The 26,323-nt window shown below is 40.2% G+C and overlaps 1 long non-coding RNA gene across 1 annotated transcript in view; it reads right to left on the bottom strand.

The window, feature by feature from the left end:
* Window positions 1-1,337: 1,337 nt before the first annotated feature.
* LOC140524780 (uncharacterized) overlaps window positions 1,338-26,323 on the bottom strand; it is an 84,087-nt gene continuing 59,101 nt past the window's right edge. The window contains exon 4 of the long non-coding RNA XR_011973831.1: window positions 1,338-1,964. This is a non-coding gene — a long non-coding RNA (uncharacterized lncRNA). The remainder of the gene's footprint in view (window positions 1,965-26,323) is intronic.

Raw genomic sequence — 26,323 nt, 5'->3', positions numbered from 1 at the left:
GCTTAGTGGAATCTGCCCAAGTTTGTCATCTCTTAGCATCATCCCACAGAATTTCAGGTGATCTCCATGCCATGAGGAAGCTTCAGGGTTAAGACTTTGAGGATAGCAAGAACCCAACAAAGCAGAGCTCCTTATTTTAAAAGCCCTATGTGAAAGCGTCCAAAGACCAATAATAGATTCTTAGCATGCACATGCTTTTCCCTGTTTTGTTCCACATTTCATATACCTTAAATACAAGTTCACCTCAAAGCCGTTTTCTTCTGCCTTAGAATCCAGTGGCCAGCCCATTACAAAGATGGAAGATGGAAATTTGGCCAAAACAGCATGACGTACATTATTGTCTTCTTCTTCTGAAAGCCTATATTGAATAAAGCTGTTTGATCAGATTTCAGTCCTTGGCTTTTTATTTTTATTTCTTTCTTTTTGTTGTTTTTTTTTTTTTTTTTTTTTTTTTTTTTGCTGTTGGCTGGATTTGAAAAGTTCGAGGAAAAAATGGTTCACAGCAGGATAAAGGAGAAAAACGTAAACAAACCTTGAAAATCACTGCAGGCACCCAGTGTGAGAGACCCAGATGGTTGGAAAAGGACATAAACCACAGGGTCAAGGGGGAGACCCCTCCAGGTCAATAAAGGAAAGAAAAAATCAGGACAATTAGAAGCAATCAATCCAAATAGAGTCTTATGAGCATGTTTCACCATTGATGAATTTTGACAAAGTGTTTTAGATCCCACTGTATCGATTGTTTGTAGATTTCAAAAGAGTGTGTTGACTGTATTGAACAAAAAGGCTGCCTTAAAGAGGGAGTTCTTAACCTGTGGTATGTGAAACTTCCTCTACTATATTTTGAAAACTGTGTTTCAATATAATTTGTTTCCTTTGTAATCCTACGTATTTTACTTTATGCATTTTAGAATACTATTTTGAGGTGCCCATTGGCTTCACCAGACAGTGCCAAAATGATCAATTGCACAAAAAAGTTAAGAACCCTTGTTTTAAAGCTCTCTTTCAGCAAGTTATCTGTCATGCTTATAATGAAGTCATGCAACGTCCTTTGACATATATGACCATGTGATAACTTTGTTCGGTGATGTGTTGAGTGTCAACCTCAAATGATGTGTCATTTGGAAGACATACACTTACCAAAGGTGCAAATGAAATGATGGATATGAAGCATTTTTACAAATTGTCAACTACCATACAAAATGCTAGTTATCCTTGGAATGACTGTATGTCTCGCCATATTACCAAAAATAATCCGTCAGTGAGAAGTAACGGAAAGCATCATTAATGTCATAATTATTCTGAACAAGCCAGAGAAATGTCTCTATTATGTTGGGTTCATCATCAATGGAGGATTTTTATGAAAAGATATAAACAAGAATAACACGAGATGAGAAAATATGAGTGAGTCATAATTTATATTGGTAGAAGTTATACTTTCACTTGTGAGACTGAGGGGCCACCAAAGTATCAGAGATGTTTGACCAAAGATCAGAGTTTAACTTGGAAAAAGTTTTGGAAAATTCAGGCCTAGATGATTAGTTTGTTAAAATAAGGATCATAAGACTTAAAACTGAAAAAGGAATGAGATATAACTGAGTCCAACTTCTCGTGTTATGAGAAAATTGGCCCAATAGGTTAGTTAACTTCTGCAAGTTCACATAGGTGATACATGTACATACATGTTATATGCATACATGCATGTGTATATATGTAGTACATATATATATAAATATTAGTATAGTACCGAGAACTGTTGTAAATGTTAATTTTATGTAAATGTTATTGTAAATGTTATTTCATTTGCTCCTCACAACAACCATGGGAGGCAGGTTTTTATTATCCCCATTTTACAGATGAGGAAATTGAGGCAAACAGATATTGACTTATCCAGGGTCCCACAGCTATTAGGTGTCTGAGGCTGGACTCAGGTCTTCCTGACTCTAGATCCAACACTGTGCCACCTAGGAAAAGACAAAAACAAACTACTGTTTTGAGATTCAAAGAGGGAAGAAGATTATAGATGAATAACATGCTAAGATTCTAAATCACCAAAAAGTAAAAGCTTTTTTTAAAAAAAATTGATAACATGTCAGCAAAGTTAGACAATGTTTTGAAACAATCTTTCTTATGGAAGGTGATAAGGACATTGCTTTTCAAAAATCACAGGAAACAAAGCGTGTGTTCTTGACAGAGATTGGGGTCTCTGAGGAGGAAATATTGAAGCAATCTGAAATGTGCAGGTGCAATTTATCATGAGATTAAATGGTACATTCTTCTGAGTTGGGAGGCAAACGTGAGATAATGGCAGCTTGGACAATGATGGGTGTTTTACTGTTTCCTGAGGGTTAGCGTGACCAGACTAGGGGAGGAGGGAAGAAGGCCCACCCTTAATGGAATCTTCTCATATCTTAAGTGTCTTCTTGGATGGGAGACGAGAGTCCAAATTCCCCTTCCTCTACTTCCAGAATTTCTGCTCTCTCTCTCTCTCTCTCTCTCTCTCTCTCTCTCTCTCTCTCTCTCTCTCTCTCTCTCTCTCCCTCTCCCCCCCCTCCTCCCCTCTCCTCTCCTCTCCTTTTTTTCCTTCTTTCCTCTTTTCTCTCACTCTTTAACCCTCCTTTCCTTTGCGTTTAATTAACCCATTCTTCTTAATTTTCCTTCCCATCATTTCTTTTTTCTTTCACAACCACTTCCTGTCTATTTTCTCTTTTTTCTCTCCCTTTTCTTCCTTTCTTTCTTTTCCTTCTATCACCCCTCCTTAGTTTCTTTTCTTCCTTTAATCCTTCCCTCCTTTTGTTTCTTCTCCTCCCCTTTCCTTTCCCTGAATTCATGTTGTAAATTTCTCCTTTTTTTATTAAGACAGTTTCTGCTATGTTTTTCAATGTCTACCCCTATTAATTTAATAACATTAAGGACACATCCAGAGGCCATAACAATAGACCTCCTAAGAAGCAATTGTAGGGCACCTGAGAGGAAATTAACAATAAATTCATCAACACCAACAAATAAAAATGAAGCTAATCCAACACCTGAATAATTATATTGTAACTTGCCCAGTTATTACAAGCACAGCATCTGCCAAGAGTCATCTGATATACCAGAGGGCTCTGCCAATGGCGGATAGGGAGGTAAGGTTAGAAGTGGAGTCACAGATTCAGGTGATTCATCAAACTAATGCTTTATCCAGGGTACAAAATCACCTGATACTTCTAAAGGAGGATAAAATTCACTGCGTCCTATCTAAACTTTGTTTCTACCCTTACCCAACAAAATGCTTTGTACCAAGTAGTTGCTTATTAAATGTTTATGGAATCTGATGAACTGAACATGTGAAGCAATGTGCAAAATGTTATGAGCAAGAGGGAAATTTCCCCATAGATTTTAGTCTTGTAAACATTGCCAGGCTTTTTAAAAATCCATCTAGACTGGTTTATAAATCTAGGCACATCATTTCATTTAGTAACTCCTATGCGGAGATAATTGTAGCACAATTAGTTAGCATTGGTTCAAGTTGTAGTTTTCTGAAAAGGGCTTTCTGGCTAATCTGAATTATTGCTCAAAATGATCCCTGTGGATTATTATCACCCCTAGTTTATAGATGGAGAAATTAAGGTTTGATGACTTCCAGACCCAGCAAGACCTGAACCTCACAATCGAGCTGTCCTTGAGTGGAACTTTAAGCTGCTTCAGGAGAGCTTCCACTGAGCTTCCACTTAGAAATCTTAAAGCAAAGGCTAGATGATCATTCCTTCTCAGAAGAAATTTTTAGGGAGGTATGGGTTGGGGTGCATGATCTCTGCAGTCCTCTCCATCTCTGGGATCCTTTGAATCTATAAACTAGAGACCCATAGTGCTTATAACTCCCAATCAGAAATATCGTCAAGATCATCAGGTGGGTTCTAGTGCTGGCTGCAGTTGACTCAAGGTTCACATCCTTTTTTGATTCCTTAACTGACTGTCCTTCAGTTCTAGGGGTTTATCATTCCTTCCATTTAACAAGGTTTTCTCATGTATCTGTGGCATGGTGAGCATTGTAGGAGATTCAAATTATGTAGGTCCTGGAGTGGAGTCAAGATGGTGATGTGAGATGTCATAAATGCCAAAAAAGCTTCCCCAAAATCTCTTCTACCAGGGTCACAAAAAACACATAAAACTGAATTTTTGCAGAAAAGCCAAGAAAAAGCCATTTTTCCAGCCCAGGGAAACTTAGGAAGACAGAGAGGTTTGCAGACACTGGGGAGGGAGGGCTGACAAGGAGCGCAACTCTATGGAACTAGCACCAGGCAGTGACTACATTACTGGACTGTGATTGCAGTGTTGATAGAGGAAGGAAGCAGTCCACTACGCAGGGCAGTAAGGGAACTGAAAACCTGGGCAGAAGAGTTCCCAGGGGATCCCTTGTACTAACACTGGGCACAGGATTGGGTGCCAAAGCTCTGTTGCCCTTTGCCCAGCTCCAGGTCACAGTTTTAGGGTGGAGAGTCATGAGGAAGTAGAGGCCCTACCTATATAAGGACCAGATCAGTAGAGCAGTGAAGAGATCTTTCTTTGAATCATACCACTTTGGAAGTATCAAAAACTCACAAGCCCCAAGACCAAGATTTGCCTTGTCTCTCCCCTCCCCAATCTAACCTCCACACAGCTTTCCCTAAAAACATGAATCTAACCACAATTTTCTCCCATTCGATAAACTACATGGCTCCCTATTGCTTCTAGGATCAGAGATGCTCTTTGATAATATTATAAATCTGTTTGATTTATAAAGCCCTCCCAACCTATCCTCATCCTATACCTCCAGCATTCTTATGCATTGCTCCCCTTCTTGTACTGTAATTTCCACTCAAACTGACCTTTCTTTTCTCAGTCAAGATCCTCTCCTATTTCCAAGCCTTTCCGCTGGCTGAACCCATTTGCCCCTCCTTACTTCCACTTCTTAGAATCCTTAGCTTCCTTCAAAGCTCTCAGTTCACATGCCACCTTCTACACAAAGCCATTACTGATCTACTCTGCAACCACTTCCTCCCAACAAAATAAATGCCTCATATTTATTTTGTAAAATTTTATACTCATTCAATCATATATATGCTGTCTCCTTCATTAGAACATAAGCTACCTGAGGGCAGAGACTTTTTGTCTCTGTATCAATTTCCTGGAACTAGGAACTTGTTAAATGTTTTTGGTTGACTGATCTTATTTCAAATCCCTAATTTTACAAATGAGAAAACCGAAACCCAGAGCAAATTTAATAACAGAGTTGTGTCTAGAACCCTAGGTCCCCCAACATTCTACCTAGTAAAGGTCAGTAGGTGACACAGTAGAAGGCATGTTGGACTTGGAGTCAGGAAATCCAGAGTTCAAACTCCACCTCATTGGTGACCCCAAGTAAACGATTTAATCCCTCAGTCTCTTATCTGAAAAAATAAGTTTAATGACAGCATCTGTGTCACATGACCATAATAAGGATGAAATGAGATGATAGAGGCAGAGATTTTAGCAAATGTTAAAGTGTTATACAAATGCTAGCCATTATTAGTGAGGTTATTATTAATATAATTGTTATTATTATAATTATAATACCACACTGTCTCCAACACTTGGGATGCAAAAAATTAAGCTCTCTTCTATTTAAGTTGTCTTGTAATTTCCCCCCAACAAACTTCACAAAAGTGGAAGGCTCATCTCCCACAGTGAAGACTTGCCATCTGGATTCTACATGAACATGTCAAGTTCTATTGGTCTTTTACTTTCCAAAGAAAAGGCTCCATAGAAACAAAGAATATAAAAATCCTTGGCACATATAAAGATGCTTTTTAAAGCCTAGACCATAATAAGCTCGATAACAGAAACTGACACCCTGTGATACGTGCAAACATGATCTTGTCCCACACACAGTTGATAGGCAAACATTCCCAATAGGGAAACAATTCTGGCTTCCACTCATATTCCATTTTGGTCCTCAACCCCAAGGAAGTGCCAAATCCTTTATTGTTTTCTAAAAACACATCCTAGAATGGATTTGTTGTCAGCTGCCTCTTGACCATTTTAAATTTCCTGCTTTTGCTGGTGACAAGTATCCCTGGCCTTGGTAGCAATCCAGACAAAGTCATTAGTCCAGACTCAAGAAATTGCCTGGAGACTGACCGGTTGTTAGGAGTGGGAGGGAAGTCTCCCAGCTTGGCAGGAAGCTAGATTTCTAATCCAAACTCAATCTCTGATTTGCTGAATGGCCTTGGGAAAGTCACTGATTCCTTTGTGAGTCAGTGTCTCCTGTTCATCTCCACGAGCTTGGTAAGAGATGCCTCGAAGTGTGACCTTGATAATGAATTAATAGTCTCTATGAGCACAAAGTTCTTAAAATATTAATAGTAATTGGTTCTCCCGTCTTTGTAAAGGCGAGCTGAACCCTGTAAGGCTGTGTTGTCAAAGGGCTGGAGAATTGGATGTGGAAAGAGGACTACATTTGATCTGTGTGGCCCCCAAAAAGCAGAGTCAGGACAATGGGTGGTAGTGGCAGAAAAAAGCATTTGGGCTTGATTTGTCAACAGTTCAAGTTATCCTGAAGTGGATGGCCCTGGCTAAGGAGAGAGAAAGCTCTCCCTCACTGAAGGGCAAGCAAAATCTAGATAACCCCTCATCAGGAGCATTATACAGGGGATGTTTTCCAAGCTCTTTTTATTGGATCAGATGACCAGTAAGCCTCATCCAACCCTGAGAATCTAGAAGTCTAAATGGAGCAAAACTATAAAGACACATAAAATGACATTTCCTGCTAACTTGTCATACCTTTATCCCATATGTGTCTGCATCTCTGAATCTAAATAACCACCAAAATGCAGGAAAACCAGTTAAAATCAAAGGACCCCTTTAGACTGTTAAGCCTTACCTGTACTACAACTAAATGTCCCTTTTTTACATTTCCTTAAAAGGCTAATTATTATTTTTATTACTATTAACTAGCTTTTCTTTCTTTTTTTGAATTGGTGGATGGCTCAGATCTGTGATTTCATCTGTATAGGGAGTCCTGTATAGTACAGATGAGGCAATTCCCTTGTCAATGCAAATAAACTCCCATTCTGGAGTTTAGGGTCTTAGCAAGTTACCTAGGATACTGAGAGATCATGAATCACCCAAGATCACATAATCAGTGATTTATCAAGAAACCAGATTGGAAAGAGGGGAAGGAAGGAAGGAAGGAAGGAAGGAAGGAAGGAAGGAAGGAAGGAAGGAAGGAAGGAAGGGACATATTAAATACTTACTATGTGCCAGGCACTGTGCTGTCCTTTACAAATATTATCTCATTTTATCCTCACAATAATTCTTGAAGGTGCTGTTATTACCATTATTTTACAGTTGAGGACAATGAGGCCAGTGGTCCAGGTCATACTGCTAGTGTCAGAAGTTATACGGGAATTGAACCTTCTTAACTCCAAGACCAGCAAGCACCCTGAAACTCAGTTTTCCTGACTCCAAAACTGGTACTCTACTCATCCCATCAGACTTTTCAGGCACCTCTCTAGAGCTGTCAGTTACAGAGAAGAGTTTGCTCGCTCACTTTGGTAGTTTCCTCATTGGGAAATGACGTCTTTAATGAAATCACAGGTCTGCTCCCTAGTCCACACCTAAATAGATTCATACTGTTCTATGTTCTTAAGAGTAATAAAAGTGGGTTTTAAATGGTTTTTAGTGGTAAATACAGATTTTTCATTCATCCAAAGAAGGGTTAGTGACACTATCTGACATCTAGATGGTACACTGGAGAGAGCATTAAGCCTAGAGTCAGGAAGATACAAGTTCAAGTCCAGTCTCAGACACTGGCAAGTCACTTAAACTGTCTGTCTCAGCTTCTTCCTCTGTGAGAGGCATAATAACAGCATCCATCTCCCAGGATTGTGGTGAGGATAAAGTAAGATAATATCTGTTAAGTGCTTTGCAAGTTTTAAGGCATTATATAAATACTGACTATTATAACTATTATTTATAAGGTTCCTTAAAGACAGAAAAGTTCTCAGCATACATAATCTCCATTGATTCTCACCACCCTAAGAGCTTGGTACCACAGGCAATATTATCCCCATTTTGTAGATGAAGAAATTGAAGCTCAGAGAATTTGAGTGACCTGTAGCATGCTTACGCCGTTAATAAGTATTGGAGGCAGAATTCACATCTGGGTCTGTCCTAACTTCAAGGCTCTTACACTAAAACTTTCCCCAATAAATAGGAATTCATGCCCACTATGACATGCAAAATTAAAGTTCTGTAAATTTTACATTTACAGTGGCAGAGAATTTGCATCCACTATCACCTAACACAGTGCCTGGCACATAGTGAGCTCTTAAGGAATGCATGTTGGCCATACAAAACAGAGTATTATTGGACACTTACACAATGGATGCCAAAAATCAGACATGAGTATATTGAGAAAAGCAAGACATAATTGGTGGGCTGAGCTCAGGCTTTTTGACCCTATTTTGTAGATAAATAGAATAATTGCTCAGTTTGAAATATCTTATCCATGATCACGTGGTAATGGAATATGAATGGAAAATCTGGGGTTAAGATTTCACTCTAGATTCCAAACTGGGCATATAATTACACAAAATGTCTACAACACCCTAGGGAAGATTCATTTTGTGAATGCCATAACAAGAGCCAGTTCTATATTCATCCAGTGGGACCTATATCTGTACAGAGAGAAAGGTTTCCTTACTACCCAAATATATAATCCTGTTTGGTATTCATTCAATTTGGCAAATGGTTAAGCCATTGTAAAATGTGCCCAGATCTATTTATCAATATGTCCACAAGATTTATATTTTGTCCAAAGGGAAGAAAGTCCAGGACTTTCCAATGTCTCATGGGTCCATAGATTCTTATAATAGCCAGGCAGTGGAGGGGGGTGGGTAATCATTTATGCCCCAACAATGTCAATTTCAGATAGCAAATCATAGGCTATTATGGCAAAATCTCCAATCTTCTCCCTCTTTATCTGAATTTGAAAACTGAGTATTTTATACCAACAAGGACAGCAGGGGAAAAAAGATGATAACATTTTCATTTTCCATTTTGATTTAGCCAAGGGATGACAATGAGAGAGAAGAATTTCTTCTCCAAAAAAGGAAGGATTTGAACTTGATGAGCCTAAATCTATGATCCCATCATCCTCTGATTTTCACCCATTATCTTGGGTTTCAGAGCAAGTTACACTGAATCTGAGAAAAGGGGTGAAATGAGTTCAGATTATCAAAAGTTTATTGCCTTCAACAGCTGAAACTCATAGACATTTGTTATACTAATATTCAAGGAAAATATGCATAAATTCCACTGTCCCAAAACTCAGCAATTTTGATATTTAACCTTGAAATAACCTTAAACTTGCCATGTAACTCTCTACCCTGTAGGGTCATGATTATTTATGACTAATCCCTTGCCAGTAATGACTTATCACATCACATAAAGGAAGGGCTGGGGTAATAATGATGATGAAAAAGCCAGTGCTTTAAGGTTTACAAACTCTTTTATGTATATTTTCACATTTGATGTTCACAACAACCCTTGGAGGCTGGTGGTATTATTATCCTCCATTTACAGAAGAAGAAAATAATGAAGCTGAAAGAAATTAGGTGATTGGCCAAATTCACACAGCTAGGAAGTGTCTGAAGCAAAATTTGAACTCGCATTGAAAATGGAGTACTTGGACCCAGAGTCAGGAAGACCCGAGTTCAAATGCAGCCTCAAAGGACAAATCACCTAACCTATCTCAGTCTCAGTTTTCTCAACTGGGATTAATAATCATATCTTTCCACCAGGGTTACTGTTAGGATGAAATGAGATATTTGTAAGAGAGTATAGAAATGTCAGCTATTCTTGTTCCTGAAGCCAAGCCCAGCACTGTTCACAGCACCACCTAGCTGTCTGTGGGCATCCAGAACTAGCCACCATGTGTGTCTGGGTGAGGCTCAGTCTAATTAGAAAGCTCTTGAATAGCTCCATTTAGGTGAGAATCTAATTACAGCTGGATCTCCCAATGGTCATTACCTCCCAGAACAAATAAATGAACTAATTTTCATTTTCACAGATGGAAATGGAAGGAGTGGGGTAACACTTTTATAGCCACTTTCACTCTAGGATCTCAAACAGCTCCACAAAAGTTATTGCTTTACCTCTTCTGGGTTCCCCTAACCCCAAGATACAGAGGGAAAAAAGTGTTATTTCCCGAGAGACGCAAAGAAAAGCTAGGACCAGAATTGACAGGGAGGCTTGCCTATGTCCCACTAATTCAGAAGAGACAATCAGGATCACAATTCACACTCCCTAAAGACAAAGCTAACAATCTCCTTGGGTTTTCTTGACCCATGAGCAAGCACGTTGACCACAGGGTTAAAGTATACATAACAGGTACTTAAAAACTGTTAAATGAATTGAATCAGACTTTATAGATAAAACAAACTGAGAGTCAGAGAGGTTCTGGCTCACACTCCCAAACCCCAGACCAAATGTCCCTTTCCTGGGCAAAACTGCCCTACATATGTTGTCTTCCCCTACTAGGGTGTAAGCTCCCTGAAGACAGGGACTCTTCTATTTTTGTTTTTGTGTCTCTAGCATAGGCACATATTGAGCACATAATAAAATGTTTTCACTCAGTCTTTCACACAGCTAGGAAGCCTGAGGTGGGATCTGAATCTGAAACTTCCTGATTATAAGTCCAGTGCCTTATAAGCTATTATACCATTCTGCCCCCCCAAATAGCTCAAATTTATATCATGCCTCAAAGGGCTTTTATTACTATTTTAATGTGCTTTCCATACATAATGCTCAACCCTTGAGGTAAGTGCTACAGTTATTATTACCTTCATTTTACTTATGGGTAAAATGAGGCTGAGAGAAATGGCTAAAAGTATCCAAGATGGGATTCAAACCCAATTCTTTCTGATTCTAGGACACACAAAATAGTCACCGTACTATACAGCAGATTGTTCCCTTACTTATTTTCAATCTTTCTCTATTGTCTACTTCCCTGTCATCTACTACAAACAGTCTTCAGTTTGTAGACCCCATCCTTTAACAAAAAACTTGATGGGATTATCCCCACAAGCTCATGAGGTTTCGTCCTAGATCTCTCTTCCCTTTCATGGCAAAACTCCTTGAGAAGGCTGTCTATTCCATTGGGATTGCTGTCTCTTAAATCTCCCTACATTCCTCTTACTAAGCCCTCTTCATTCTGGCTTCTGATCTCATCATTCATCTATACTTTTTCTCTCTGATGTCACCAACGATCCCCTGATTGCCTGATCCAACAGCCTTTTCACAATCTTCATCCTTCTTGATCTCTCTGCAGTCCTTTGAACTGCCAATCAATCAATAAACATTTATGAAGCACCTACTACGTTCTAGGCATTGTATTAAGGGCTGGAGATACAAAAGTATGCAAAAGACTCCCTGTTCTCAAAAAACTCACTATCTAATGATGGAGACATTATGCAAAGAAATCCAAGGGTAAATAGGAAATAATTAACAGAGGGGAGAGAGTCAAGGTGGAATGGGAAAGGCTTCCTGTAAAAGATGAAATTTTAATTGAAACTTAATGGAAGCCAGGAGAGAGGGAGAATGGTTCAGGCATGGGAGACAGCCAGAGCCCAGAAAGTATCTGATTCATGGCACAGCCAGATGGCCATTGTCACTGGATTGAAGAGCATGAGAAAAGGAGTAAGGGGTAATAAGACTAGAAAGGGAAGGGACTATCAAGTTATAAAGGGCTTTCAATCCCAAATAGAGAATTTCAGTTTTGAGCCTAGAGGCAATAAGGAACCACTGGAATTTATTGGAGGCAGGGGCAATAATCAAACCTGTCAATCACCGTTTTCTCCTGAGTAATATCTCGTTTCTAGGTTTTTGTGACATTGGCCTCTCCTGGTTTGCCCTCTGCCTCTCTGACAGACTCTTCAGTATTCATTACTGAATCATTGGATCATCCTCTGGGTCAAATTGCCTAACTATGGGTGTCCTCCAAAGCTTTGTTCTTGGCCTTCTTCCATTCTCATTCTACACTGTCTCTATTGACGAGATCACTTTCCATGGATTCAGCTATCACCTCTATGCAGATGATTCTCAAATATATTTATTCATCCCCAACTTCTCTGTTAACCTTAAGTCATATATTGCCTATTAGACATCTCAAAATAGATGTCTGATAAACATCTCAAACTCAATATATCTAAAATAGAAATCATTATCTTTTCTGTAAAAGTCTCCCTTCTTACCAACTTCGCTGTTACGGTTAAGGACACCACCATCTTCCAAGTCATTCAGGATTTTAATCTAGGCACTATCCCTGATTCATCATCATCCCTCACCACCCGCTATATCTAACCTATTGCCAAATCCTGTCAATTCTACCACCCTAACGTCTCTTATATACATCCCCTTTGTTAGACCCTTCCTCAATAAACTCTACTGGCTTGCTATTACTTCCAGGATTAAATATAAAATCCTTTGATGGACTTTTCAGATCCTTCACATCCTGGATCCTGATCATGACCTTTCCAATCTGCTTATACGTTCCTTCTCCTTATGTATTTTAAGAGTCTATTGACACTGGCCTTCCTGTTGTTCTTCAAATATCATATTCCATATCTCACTTTTCACTAACTGCCCTTCATGTCTAAAATGTTCTGTCTCCTAACCTCCACCTTGTAGCTTCCTTGGCTTCACTCAAGATTCAGCTTATACCCCACTTTCTACAAGAGACTTTTCTGTAACATACCACCCTCCCCTGTGAGCACCTTCTGTCTGAGATCATCACTCTTTTACATTTTGTATGTATGTAATTTGCATGTTGTTCCCCTCATAAGAATATGAGCTTCTTGAGTGCAGGGGCCATGTTTTTGTCTTTTTTTATCCCCAGCCCTTAACACAGTATCTGACACATAGTAAACTCTTAATAAATAATTATTGAATGGTAAAGTGGGCTGCTCTAAGCCCTAAATGATGCATTATGAAGGACAAAGAGAAATAGAGCATAGCACACACTTTCTCACCCATAATGAAAATAACCACAAAAAGGCTTGAGAATGTAGTATCCTTTTTGCCCACATGATCAAAGATGACTTTGATGTGCAAAGAATTACTGATTGTGTGGCTTGTTTGTAATTATTTGGAGAATGACAGTATTTCACTCAAGTTTGCAAAGCAGAAACCACAATTTTAAATTGCCTAACTTCAGTTATTCAATCCTGATTGGGTTATGTCCTTCATATACAAATATGTCAATGGGTCCATCCTGGAATAATATATCCAGTTCATGGAGCACTAGAATATTAGACCTAGACAGAACATTCAAGATCATGTTGATCAACCCCCTCATTTTCCAAGAGAGGTGTAGTCCCAAATCACCTCTGATGTACTAGGAAGGTAACTGATTTGGAATAAAGAGAATCAGGCCTCAAATACCAACTCTGGTGTTAATTACCTGTGTGAATGAAAGGGATAAAATACCCAAAGGCCAATGTAGAAGCCCAAAGTCAGTATAAGTAGGATCTAACCAGTCAATAATTCTATAAGAGAAATTCAGGAATAGGTGTCAGAGAGATGAACAACTCAAAAAAAGAAAAATTAAGTCATTCCAGAGTGTATAGAAAGGGCAAACAATAACCACTGAACACTACTATTGGTCTACTGGTGTCCATGTAATGTCAAGAGGCCTAGAGGAAGTTCCTCTGCATGTTGGGTGGCCCCTCCTATGAAGGATTTAAGGAAGGACACAGACAAAAGTTGCACAGAGTGGGCAATCCTAAATTAGTTGTGATATGCATTATTATTGGAGAGAATGTCTACACAGACGAGATCACTTGTCCATACTCAATATCAATGTGAACTTGGGCAATTAATTTAATCCCCTATGGGTCTCTCAGTTTCCTGATCTGTAAACTGTAGGGGGAGGGGAAAGAAAAGGGAGGAGATCTGATGAAGGCACTTCAAGCTCAACTCACTGGCAGATAGAGTCAGAAAATAAGTTGTTGACCTAGGTTCAAGTCCCACCTTTGACACGTGTATATGACCATGGACAAGTTATCTGACCTCACTCAGCCTCAGTTACCTCATCTGTAAAATAGGTAGATTATATGAATTATAAAATTTGCCCACTCCCCTTTCCAATGAGATAATAAAGCATAAAGCACTTTGCAAACCTTGAAGTGCTATATATATATACATGTACATGTGTGTGTGCCATTGTTATTATTATCCGAATTCAGTATTCAGTATTCTGTATCCTTCTACAGACATAAATATGTCCATGAGTCCATCCAGGAGTGACATGCCCCTTTTATGTGACAAGAGAATATCAGCACACCATTTTATATTAGTTTAATTATTTCCCTCAATTTCTGAAGGCAAGCATTAAACAATTTTGTTCAAATTGGATAAACTACTAAAGGCTATTTACAAATTGCAGGGCTTAATTTCTGATTCAGTGTGACATCTTGCAGTAAGATTGCCACTGGTTTTTTTTTTTAATTTCAAAAGAGCATGTCTTCTGTCATTTTTAATAGATGTCAGCGACATTAAGGATTCAGACTAAGGCTTCAAAGGCAAGAGAATGCACGCATCATGTGAGGTCCATGATTCACTGCAGTTCTGCTCTGTATTTTTCATTTGTTAAGCTTATGGCTTGATTCTTTTTAGACTTGATTCAGTGCCATAGCCTACTGAAGCCTTCTTGAATCCTGGCAGTCACATGGCTCTCCCAGCTTGGCAATACCTGAAAATATGATAAGCACTTTGACCCACATGGTAATGAGGCTGTTGGCCACTGTCAAGCCAGGCCTCTGCTTGCAAGTTCCCACACTGAAGCCCTGAGCTCTGAGAGTCCAGAGCATTTGTGCCACATTGCTGCTGTTCAGCCATCTTCAAGCCATTACTTCACCAGGAAGAGAGGGGAGGAAGGAGAGCAGAAGGGGAAGAGAGAAAAATAAAGAAAAGAAGCATTTTGTGTGATAGAGTGAAAAGCACACTTGATTTGGTGTCAGAAGACTTGGATTTGAGTTTTCATTCTACTGCTTGCTTCCTGAGTCCTCATAAACAAGTCCCAGAACCTCACTGTACTTCAGTTTCCTCATCTATAACAAAAGAGGATTAGACTAGATTAGTTCTAAGGTCCCTTACATTCCAAGTCCTGTGAAGTGATGGAGCTGAACAAGATGGTCTCCAATATCCTTCCAGCTCTGAATCTGTGATCTCATCGACACCATCCTACAACTGCCATTTTCTTCCTCTGCTCTTAGATATCATAACATGTTTATATTGCACTGTACAGAACACTTCTCTCACAACCACAACTTTAAAAGTCCAAATGTTGCTGTTCCCATTTTACAGATGAGGAAACCAAGGCTTGCAGAAGTTAGGTTCCTTACCAAAGAACTCATAAGTGACAAAGCCAAGACATAAGTGCAAGTTTTCTACATCCAAATCTGGTGTTGTTTCCACATCACAAACAGTAAGCCTAACTGAAAACGTACATTATTCAGCACATATCATCGGGTTTATTTCCTTTGTTTTAGTTCACAGGATCAAAGATTTAGAGCTGAACCCATTTACAGATGAGGGATCAAAAGCCCACACAGGAGAAGTGACTTATCCAAGGTCCCTTATCAGCAAAGCCAAAACCAGAACCCCACTGTCCAGACTCCTAGGCAAGGTGCTTTCTGTATGCTCTTAAATATTAAATGCCTAACATGGTTTGGAGCTATGGAAACCTCCAGGAGCACCTTAAATCTGTGGAGAGATAAGAGGGATGGGGGAACAGGTAGCCCAGGAGGAAGCTTAGAGAATCTCCCTGGTGAGAACAATTTAGCTGATCTATCTATGATCTCCTCCTCACCCTTCATTCCTGTGAACATCTGCCTGAAGGCGGTCTTTGATGCCTGGGAGCTTCATGGGCTCCAGCTGTTTCAGGTTCCTCCCCAGACAGCCCCCTTCACCTGCAGCCCCAGGCCTCTGTGTGTGGCCTTCCTCCCAGAGGGCCATTGGACTCACAAAAAAGGAGTCTGATAATTGGTGGGGAGTAATATAAAACTAATATCATATAATAAGGGGCGTTATTTCTATGGATATATCCTTGGGTGCCTGAGGTAATGCAAGTAGCACAGGGCACTTGGTCCAAATTATTCCTTAGTATGTCACTTCCATGAGCTTCTAACAAGGTGTACATGAATCACCACCCCTCACTGCCTTAACATTCTGATCCAGAGTCTCCTTGACCACATCTATAAAGTTCAAAGGGTATTTTGACAATCATCTGACTTGTTAGAAATTATAGAAATACCCGCTCCAGGGAACCCAGAACCTGATATAGATTTGAAGCCTGAGTTATCTGGCAGCTAGATGAGGAAGCGAATGGAGCACCAGGCCTGAAGTCAGGAAGATGGGAGTTCAATTTTAGCCTCAGACATTTAAACTGTGTGACCCTAGGTGAGTGGTTTCACTCTGTTTGCCTCAGTTCCCTCATCTGTAAAATGAGTTGAAGAAGGAAATAGCAAATCACTCTTGTATCTTTGCCAAAAAAAAAATTGGATGAAGAAGAGTCAGACAATGATCAAACAACAATAGATATCTGATCTTGCCTCAAAAAGTCTGAATTTACCAAATAATTGCATGCTCCAGAGAATGATCATTAAATAATGGATTCTACGAGTGAGTTGGTATTATCATATATATTTTATAGAAAGGAAAGAAAATATCTATAGGGATAGAAGGTCACTTAGTTCAACATCCCAACCAATTTAGGAATACATTTCCTAGCATTTCATAGAACCTGAGTTCCTTGAGAGTTGGGACTATTTCATTTCCTGTCATTGCTTCTTCAATATCCAGCACAATACTTGACACATAATAGGTGCTTAATAAACTGTTTGATTGATTGAATGGAATTCCAATTTAGCTTCAAGGCTTAGTGCAGGGATGTCCTCCTACAGGAGACCCTCCTATATCCCATTAGTTATTTTGGCTCTCCTCCTCATATCCCAAAATTATTTTGCATTTACTGTACAAACATTTTGGTAACTGTGCATATGTTAGCTCCCATGTCCACCCTTATCACTCCAGGATGTAAGTTCCTTTTAGATCAAAGATTTTCCTATTTTGTATTCATATTTGTATTTTGTATTGCATTGTATTGAACATTTTGTTTTTGTATACCCAGCAGCTGGCACATTGTAGAGCCTTTAAAAATGTTTGTTAGGGCGGAGCCAAGATGGCGGAGTAGAAAGGCGCACATACACATAGCTCCAAACCCAAAACCCACAGAACAACTACAAAGAAGTAACTCAGGGTGAATTCTGCAACCAGAGGGCACAGAACATTGGAGTGAGGGAGATTTTTGTTCCGGAGAGACCTGCAAACCTCTCGCAAAAGGTCCTTCACGCTGTGGACTGGGCGCTGGGACTGGGAGCTGAGCACAGCCCTGCCACGGCCGCAGCACCGAGAGGAAAAGATCCGAGCAGGCTTCAGGGACGGGATCTCCAGTGGCCGCACAAGTCCCTCCACCCACAGTTGACGGGGGTCGGTGAGAGAGTCTCTTTGGCAGGTCGAGAGGGGAGTGGGGTGCCCCCATAACTCAGGCCCCCCCGGGAGGTAGAAGCTGAGAGGCGGCTGCAGACCGGGGCTCCCAAAGGGGGCAGGAGCCTGGATCCATTGTGGAAGGTCTGTGCATAAACCCCCTGAGGGAACTGAGCCTGAGAGGAGGCCCTGCCCCGACCTGACCACCTGAACTTAATCTCACACTGAATAGCAGCCTTGCCCCCGCCAAAAGCCCTAAGGCTGGAAGCAGCATTTGAATCTCAGACCCCAAACACTGGCTGGGAGGATCAGGAGGCGAGGTGGGTGTGAGGAGAATATTCAGAGGTCAAGTCACTGGCTGAGAAAATGCCCAGAAAAGGGAAAAGAAATAAGACTATAGAAGGTTACTTTCTTGGTGAACAGGCATTTCCTCCCTTCCTTTCTGATGAGGAAGAACAATGCTTACCATCAGGCAAAGACACAGAAATCAAGGCTTCTGTGTCCCAGCCTACCCAATGGGCTCAGGCCATGGAAGAGCTCAAAAAGAATTTTGAAAATCAAGTTAGAGAGGTAGAGGAAAAGCTGGGAAGAGAAATGAGAGACATGAAGTCAAAGCATGAACAGCAGATCAGCTCCCTGCTAAAGGAGACCCAAAAAAATGCTTAAGAAAATAACACCTTGAAAACTAGCCTAACTCAATTGGCAAAAGAGGTTCAAAAAGCCAATGAGGAGAAGAATGCTTTCAAAAGCAGAATTAGCCAAATGGAAAAGGAGATTCAAAAGCTCACTGAAGAAAATAGTTCTTTCAAAATTAGAATGGCACAGATGGAGGCTAAGGACTTTATGAGAAACCAAGAAATCACAGAACAAAGAGAGAAGAATGGAAAAATGGAAGATAATGTGAAATATCTCATTGGAAAAACAACAGACCTGGAAAATAGATCCAGGAGAGACAATTTAAAAATTATGGGACTACCTGAAAGCCATGATCAAAAGAAGAGCCTAGACATCATCTTCCATGAAATTATCAAGGAAAACTGCCTGAGATTCTAGAACCAGAGGGCAAAATAAATATTCAAGGAATCCACAGAACACTGCATGAAAGAGATCCAAAAAGAGAAACTCCCAGGAACATTGTGGCCAAATTCCAGAATTCCCAGGTGAAAGAAAAAATATTGCAAGCAGCTAGAAAGAAACAATTCAAGTATTGTGGAAATACAATCAGGATAACACAAGATCCAGCAGCCTCTACATTAAGGGATCGAAGGGCATGGAATAGGATATTCCAGAAGTCAAAGGAACTAGGACTAAAACCAAGAATCACCTACCCAGCAAAACTGAGTATAATACTTCAGGGGAAAAAATGGTCTTTCAATGAAATAGAGGATTTTCAAATTTTCTTGATGAAAAGACCAGAGCTGAAAAGAAAATTTGACTTTCAAACACAAGAATGAAGAGAACCATGAAAAGGTGAACAGCAAAGAGAAGTCATAAGGGACTTACTAAAGTTGAACTGTTTACATTCCTACATGGAAAGACAATATTTGTAACTCTTGAAACATTTCAGTATCTGGGTACTGGGTGGGATTACACACACACACACGCACACATGCACACATACATAGAGACAGAGTGCACAGAGTGAATTGAAGAGGATGGGATCATATCTTAAAAAAGAAATGAAATCAAGCAGTGAGAGAGAAATATATTGGGAGGAGAAAGGGAGAAATTGAATGGGGCAAATTATCTCTCATAAAAGAGGCAAGCAAAAGACTCATTAGTGGAGGGATAAAGAGGGGAGGTGAGAGAAAAACATGAAGTCTACTCTCATCACATTCCACTAAAGGAAAGAATAAAATGCACACTCATTTTGGTATGAAAACCTATCTCACAATACAGGAAAGTGGGGGATAAGGGGATAAGCAGGGTGGGGGGGATGATAGAAGAGAGGGCATGGGGAGGAGGGAGCAATTTGAGGTCGACACTCATGGGGAGGGATAGGATCAAAGAGAATAGAAGTAATGGGGGACAGGATAGGATGGAGGGAAATATAGTTAGTCCTATACAACACAACTATTATGGAAGTCATTTGCAAAACTACACAGATTTGGCCTATATTGAATTGCTTGCCTTCCAAAGGGAAGGGGTGGGGAGGGAGGGAGGTAAAGAAGTTGGAACTCAAAGTTTTAGGAACAACTGTCGAGTAATGTTCTTGCCACTAGGAGATAAGAAATACAGGTAAAGGGGTAAAGAAAGCTATCTGGCCCTAGAGGACGAAAGAGAAGATGGAGACAAGGGCAGAGAGGGATGATAGAAGAGAGAGCAGATTGGTCATAGGGGCAATTAGAATGCTTGGTGTTTGGGGCGGGGAGGGGACAAAAGGGGAGAAAATTTGTAACCCAAAATTTTGTGAAAATGAATGTTAAAAGTTAAATAAATAAATTTAATTTAAAAATAAATAAATAAAAATAAAAATGTTTGTTAATTGAAAGAGGGAGTCTGTGGAGCTTTATGATGCCACAATTAGTTCTTCATTGACAGGGGTGGTGCAGGGTGGTCTGATGCTCTTTTTTCTTTATCCAAGAGTATTTTTTGTAACATAAACCAAAAGTGTAGGAAACCACTCACTGGACAGAGGTAAATGGGTGGAGCATGAAGCTGGTCTGGCCAAAGTTATCTAATACTTATTGGCTTCAGGAGGTATCTGTTACCTCTGCTCTGACAATGAGCTGGTAGGTAAGAGAAGTGCACTAGGGGCACAGATTGGAAAAGAACAAATTGACATCAATCTGGAGGTGACCGTGGGTGAGAATCAAAGTGAAAACTTGAAGGAGTGTAAAGGAATAGAAGAAATATCGGTGACATTGGGCAGGTGGCCCCAGGGCTGGGGTAAGTTGGTAAATGTTTAACAACCAGCTATCTATGGGAAAGGGGAGAATATTGTTGTTTAATCTGTATCATTTACATTTTCTCCATCCTTTCCTTAAGTCTACAAATCAACAAAATAGTAAGCCAAATTCATTTGTAGCCTCTCCAGATTTCCAAGGTGAAATACACTGAAAATTTAGGTTAGCTCTCCTGATTCTAGTACATCCTTGTCATGGAACCACATGATGTCCAGAAAGGAGGGAATTCATATGCCAGTCTATGGATATTGCATCACCATAAAAGGCAGAACTAGATATCACATCCAATTAATGAATTTATTTTGGAGTAAACAAATTAGAGTAAATGGAAATGAAGAATGAATTATGGGGGGATGAGGAGAAACAAGCACACACATACAGACACACAGAGACCACAGAATCAGCGGCAGAGACAGAAATGACTTTCTGGAAGCTACTGGAATGTCCAGCAGGTTGAAGGAAACTGCTGCCAGAAGTCAATGAAGAAATACCCAAACCTAGAGGAAGATTCAGAGCATCCAGATGAAGGACGTGGCATTTCTAATATTCTGTGCTAGATAATACCAACATTGTGTTTAGTTCTAGACACCACCTTTTAGAAGAAATTGGCAAGTCAGAGTGAGTCCAGAAGTGGATAACCAGGAAGATGAAGGAGCTGCTGGAGATCATGACCTTCATGGGGAAGTTGAAGAAATGAGGGATGTTCATTTAGCTTGAAGACGATGAAGGGGAAGATGAAGGTGTCTGTCTTGAAGGAGAGTGATCAGGCTTGCTCTTGCTCAGACTGGGCAGAATAGAATTGAGGAACAGGATTTGTAGGAAGGAAATCTCAGCTGATGTGTGGGAAAACAGGTTAGTAAGAGCTGCACTGAAGGGAATTTGGCTTCATCAAGAGGTACTGGTTTCCTTATCACCAAAGATTTTCAAGGGAAGATCAGGTGACCACCTGCTCATAAGTTCATAAACCTGGAGCTGGAGGTGATTTTATAAGTTATGTAGCCTAATCTATATAATTTTACAGATGAGAAAACTGAGGTAGGCAGCAGTTAAATGTCTTGCCCAGGATGATACCACTAGTAAGTAGCATAACCAGGATTTGAATTTGGGTCTTATGATTGAAAATTCAATGTTCTTATTGGTGGAGTGGTCAACTAATCAAACCAGTCTAGAGAGCAATTTGGAATTATGCCCAAAGAGCTATAAAATGTGCATACCTTTAGATCTAGCAATACCACTATTAGGTCTGTATCCCAAAGAGAACAATAAAAAAAAGGGGGAAAGGACTCACATATGCAAAAATATTTATAGCGACTCTTTTTGTGGTGGCAAAGAATTGGAAATTGAGGGGATGTCCATCAATTGGGGAATGACTGAACAACTTGTGGTATATGAATGTAATGGAATACTATTGTTCCATAAGAAATGTCAAGTAGGTGGGTGTCAGAAACACCTGGAAAGACTTACATGAACTGATGCTGAATGAAATAAGCAGAACCAAAACATTGTACACAGTAACAGCAACACTGTGTGATGATCAGCTACAATAGACTTAGCTCTTCTCAGCAGTTCAATGGTCTGAGACAATTCCAAAAGACTCATGATGGAAAATACTATCCACATTCAGAGAAAGAGCTACAGAGTCTGAATGCAGATCAAAGCATTCTATTTTCACTTCTTTGGGTTTTTTCTTTCCGTGGTTTTAAGCTTTTCTCCTCTCACAACATGACTAATATGGAAATATGTTTAGCATGATTACACATGTATAACCTATATCAGGTTTCTTGCCATCTTGTGGAGGAGGGAGTGGTGGGAGGGAGGGAGAAAGTTCAGAACTCAAAATCTTATAAAAGTGAATGTTGAAAACAAAAAGAAAAAAGAAAATTCAACGTTCTTTCCAGTATGCAACTTGTAGAGAGAACTCCCATACAAAGATAGATTAAAGTACATGATCCCTAGGCAGCTAGGTGACACAATGCATGGAGCACTGGATCTGGAGTCAAGAAGACCTGAGTTCAAATTCAGCCGCAGACACTCACTAGTTGTGTGACCCTGAGCAAGTCATTTAACTGCCTCAGTTTCCTCATCTGCAAAATAAAGATAATGATCACATCTATCTCCCAGAGTTGATGTGAGGATCAAAGTAGATAAGATTTGTGAAGCATTTGGCAACCTTAAAGCCTATACCTAAATGTCATCATTGTCTCTGAGATACCTTCAATGTAAACAAGAATTGCATACAACAATTTAATTCAATAGATATTCAGTTTCCTACTACAGGCAAGATACTGAGCTGAGTGCTGAGAATACCAAGAAAAAAATTAAACAGAGCTTGCCTTCAAGGGGCTGGATGAGAGAAGCGATTATGTGCATGAATAAGTACATTCGAAGTAATACCAGGTGATTTCTAGAGAAAGGGAGATAACAGACATAAGGGGGATCAGAAAAAAAATCTCACTTGGAGTGGGGAGGAACTGTGCTAGACCCTGGGGGCAGGAGATGAAATGTTGCTTGTGGGAACTTATTTTCACCACACTGAAAAGGTCAAGTGGGAGACTGGGGGGCAGAGGAAAGGGGGAAGAAAAAAGTAGAGGAGAGAAGAACAGAGGGAAGGGGAGAGGAGGGGGAAAGGAGGGGAAGAAAGGAGAAAGGAAAGAAAAGGAGGGAAGAGAAGGGAAAGAGAGAGAAGGAGAGAGGAGAGGGAAGGGAAGAAGGGGAGAAAGGAGGGGAGAAGAGCAGAGGGAAGGGGAAGGGAAGAGAGGAGAGAGGGTTGTTCTCTGACACATACTGGCTGGGCACATCACCGGACCTCTCAATGTCTCCACACAACTAGCTTCTAAATGGCAGAATGGGGACTGATACATATATTGCTTGAACACATTTCCTGAGCAGAAGTTCCTTTTACCAATGAGCCACACTGGTCCAAACTCAAACAGAGGGAAAGAGAAAAATAAATCCAATGAAAATTGAGGGCTGAAACAGCTGGAGTTTGAGTAACCAAGTTGGAAAACCACAGCTGACGTCTTAATCAGGGTTTGTCTTTCACTCTCCCACAACAAACACACGTGTACACAATCCCTTTCAGGAGCTGAGTGGCCAAGGAACTTTCTTCAGATAGTCAGGGAAGGTCTCCTGACACATTGCTCTCTCAGTCCTTCCCCTTGATTCTAAATCCCACACTATTCCTTGGCATATTAGAAAGAAAAGTACGAACCCTGCCGAAAATGTTCTCTTCAAAGGTCAGCAATATGTTTGGAGGAGATACACTTTGTCCGGGGTTACTGTGAGCCACCAAAGCAATCTATAAACTAATGGGGCTGGACTAGACCTCTCTGCTCCCTTTCAGCTCTAAACTGGTGATCCCATGAACTTTTACCCTCATGCATCCTAAAGCATATTCAAAGTACAAAGCAAATATCTTTTTCTTTGCCCCTGCTTATATCTCCTGGGAGAGCTTAGCCCTTGGGAAAAAACAGTGCACAATAACCAGTCTGAGGATAAAAGAAAATTCAAACAATAATTCAACAACTGATTCACTTATAGTAGCCATGTTTTAACTTGGCAAGCTCCTAGTATATTCAAGGATTGAACTAAAGGAAACTGATCTTCTCCGTAGAGAAAAATAAGACCACTCAGCCATGACTAGGCATGAAACTAGCATTATGCCTATAAACATATGAGAATTAGCTGACATCTACATGGCCTGTGTTTCTTCTTTATCACTCTGTGAAGCATGGAGAGCAAGCATTCCTATACCCATTTTGTAGATGAGATTCAGAAGGATGAACAGCTTACCTACAGCCATACTACTAAGAAATGTATGGGGTGTTTCAGCAGTATTAGCACCTCTTCTGTGAGGGTTTTGTTCAGGGCTGTTTATCCACCTTTGGTATCAGTTTGGCATTCAACTTTTACCTGTGGCTCCAAGAAGTTGTAACCTTGGTAAAACTGTCTCAGTAGATGGGCTAAACAAGATTGAAGGCAGTGAACAAGCTTCAGATCCATTGGTTAGTTAAAGAGGTGCCTGCCCCAAGCATGTGAAGACTTCCCCTGGTGGAACGAGCAAATAAAAACAATTTGTTCCAACAGCCATGAAGACAAATGAAGCGATCACTATGGAGTGCTTAGAGCTTGGTCAGATATCAAAAACACCAGTCATCCACTGCATCCCAGGCCATTGACAGTCATCCTGACTTTTATCTTGCCATTGGACTTCAATGACTCTGGAAAGGAAAGTAGGGCTGGTGACTTTGCACAACTCCACTTAAATCCAATTCACAGGCAAGTCAAGATATCATCCTATGGTGTGACCGATCCTTTTTGAAAATGAAGAACAACTAAGAGGAGTGAATGTGAGCTTCTAGAGGGATTAGATAAAACCTTTGTGTTCTGAGTTTGGAGGAAGCATCTTCTCCCTAGAAACAGTCGCCTGAGAGGTCAAAGAATGGAAGTTACTGAGCCTTGTAAAATAAAGAATTACACCAAGTCCATATTCAGTTCTGATACTCAAAAGGAGGCCTCCATCATCTTGAACCTCTAGTCTCACTTGGACATTCTGTTGGAATTATAGACCTCTTGCACACCCAAAAAATGAGTGTGATGAGATTAACTGCCAGGGAAGCACTCTCAAAAAAGAAAAACGACCTGATGTTGGGTGACACCATGCATGGTTAATAAGTCACAACCCAAGGTTAAGATATTAAGACATTCTCCTCCCTAAAATCCTCTGACTTCCTGTCCCTATTCATCAATTTCTCAAATAAGGAAAATGTCAAAACAACCTCACCTAGTAGGCTCTTTTTGTCACCTGCCCTAAAGCTGTCTAAAAGTGTGTGCGTATGTGTGTGTATGTGTTCTGGTTCTTCTGTTCTGTGCTTGTGTGTTCTGTTGTTCTGTTCTGCCAATTTGCTAGTCCCCTGGCAAATGCCCATTGGCTGATGCTGATTCAACTTTTTTGTCTTGCCTCTTGATTTATTGATCTCCTGTCAAACAGATCTAAGTGAAAGAATTTACTCTCCAGGAGGATCTTCTGACTTCCGAGTTGAGAAATTCCCCCAAGAGGTTTAAAAAATCAGTTACACAATACAGGAAGGAGAGGCATGGATGGATATGAGTTCATGTCAAAACAACCTGGGAGAAAAGGAAGGAGGGTTTAGACAGCTCCAAGCTAAATAAGAGTCTACAGTCTCATGTCACAATCCAAAAACGAATATCTTAATAGAAGCAGTGTCGGGATCAAGAGGCAGGAATCTGGTCAGACAACAGCTGGACTTTGTTTGTGGCTCTTGATGCCACATGTTAGCAACAAGGCTGGCCGATACACCAAACCAGCATCAGCCAGGCTGATGGGAGAAGTTATGTAAGGCCAGACAAGCCGCTGACATGTTTAGAGTAGAAAAGAGAAGACTTGGGTGTGATGGAGGGGGATTTTTGTGTGGCTAGAGGATTAACCTTGTCCTGCAAGGCCTAAGTGGTCAGAGGTGGAAGCAATCTAGGGAAGCTACAGAAACTCTAGCTTGGGCTTAATATAAAAAGGACTGTGCTTCAGATATACCTAATAAATTGATTATCTTGATCATTATTAATATTATGGTAATCACTATATGACATTTACATAAACCAATACAGATTCTACCATCAAAGAGACTGAAATCAATTGAATAGCAGAATTTCTTGCTGTGGACATCTTTAAGCAGGCATTGTCATATTTTAGGAGAATTTTCATTTGGCAAATAGTTCATTGTCTACATACTCCTGACTTCATTCCACAATCACTCAATTTATATCCAGAAATTAAAACTGTCCCCTAGTACCAATATATTATTCCTCCCGATTGGTCACGAGTTTGAGGGAATCTCTCACCAATGGCC

This window comes from Notamacropus eugenii, chromosome 1 (assembly GCF_028372415.1).
Source record: "Notamacropus eugenii isolate mMacEug1 chromosome 1, mMacEug1.pri_v2, whole genome shotgun sequence".
Lineage (NCBI taxonomy): Eukaryota > Metazoa > Chordata > Mammalia > Diprotodontia > Macropodidae > Notamacropus > Notamacropus eugenii.
This window is presented reverse-complemented; position numbering and strand designations above follow the sequence as displayed.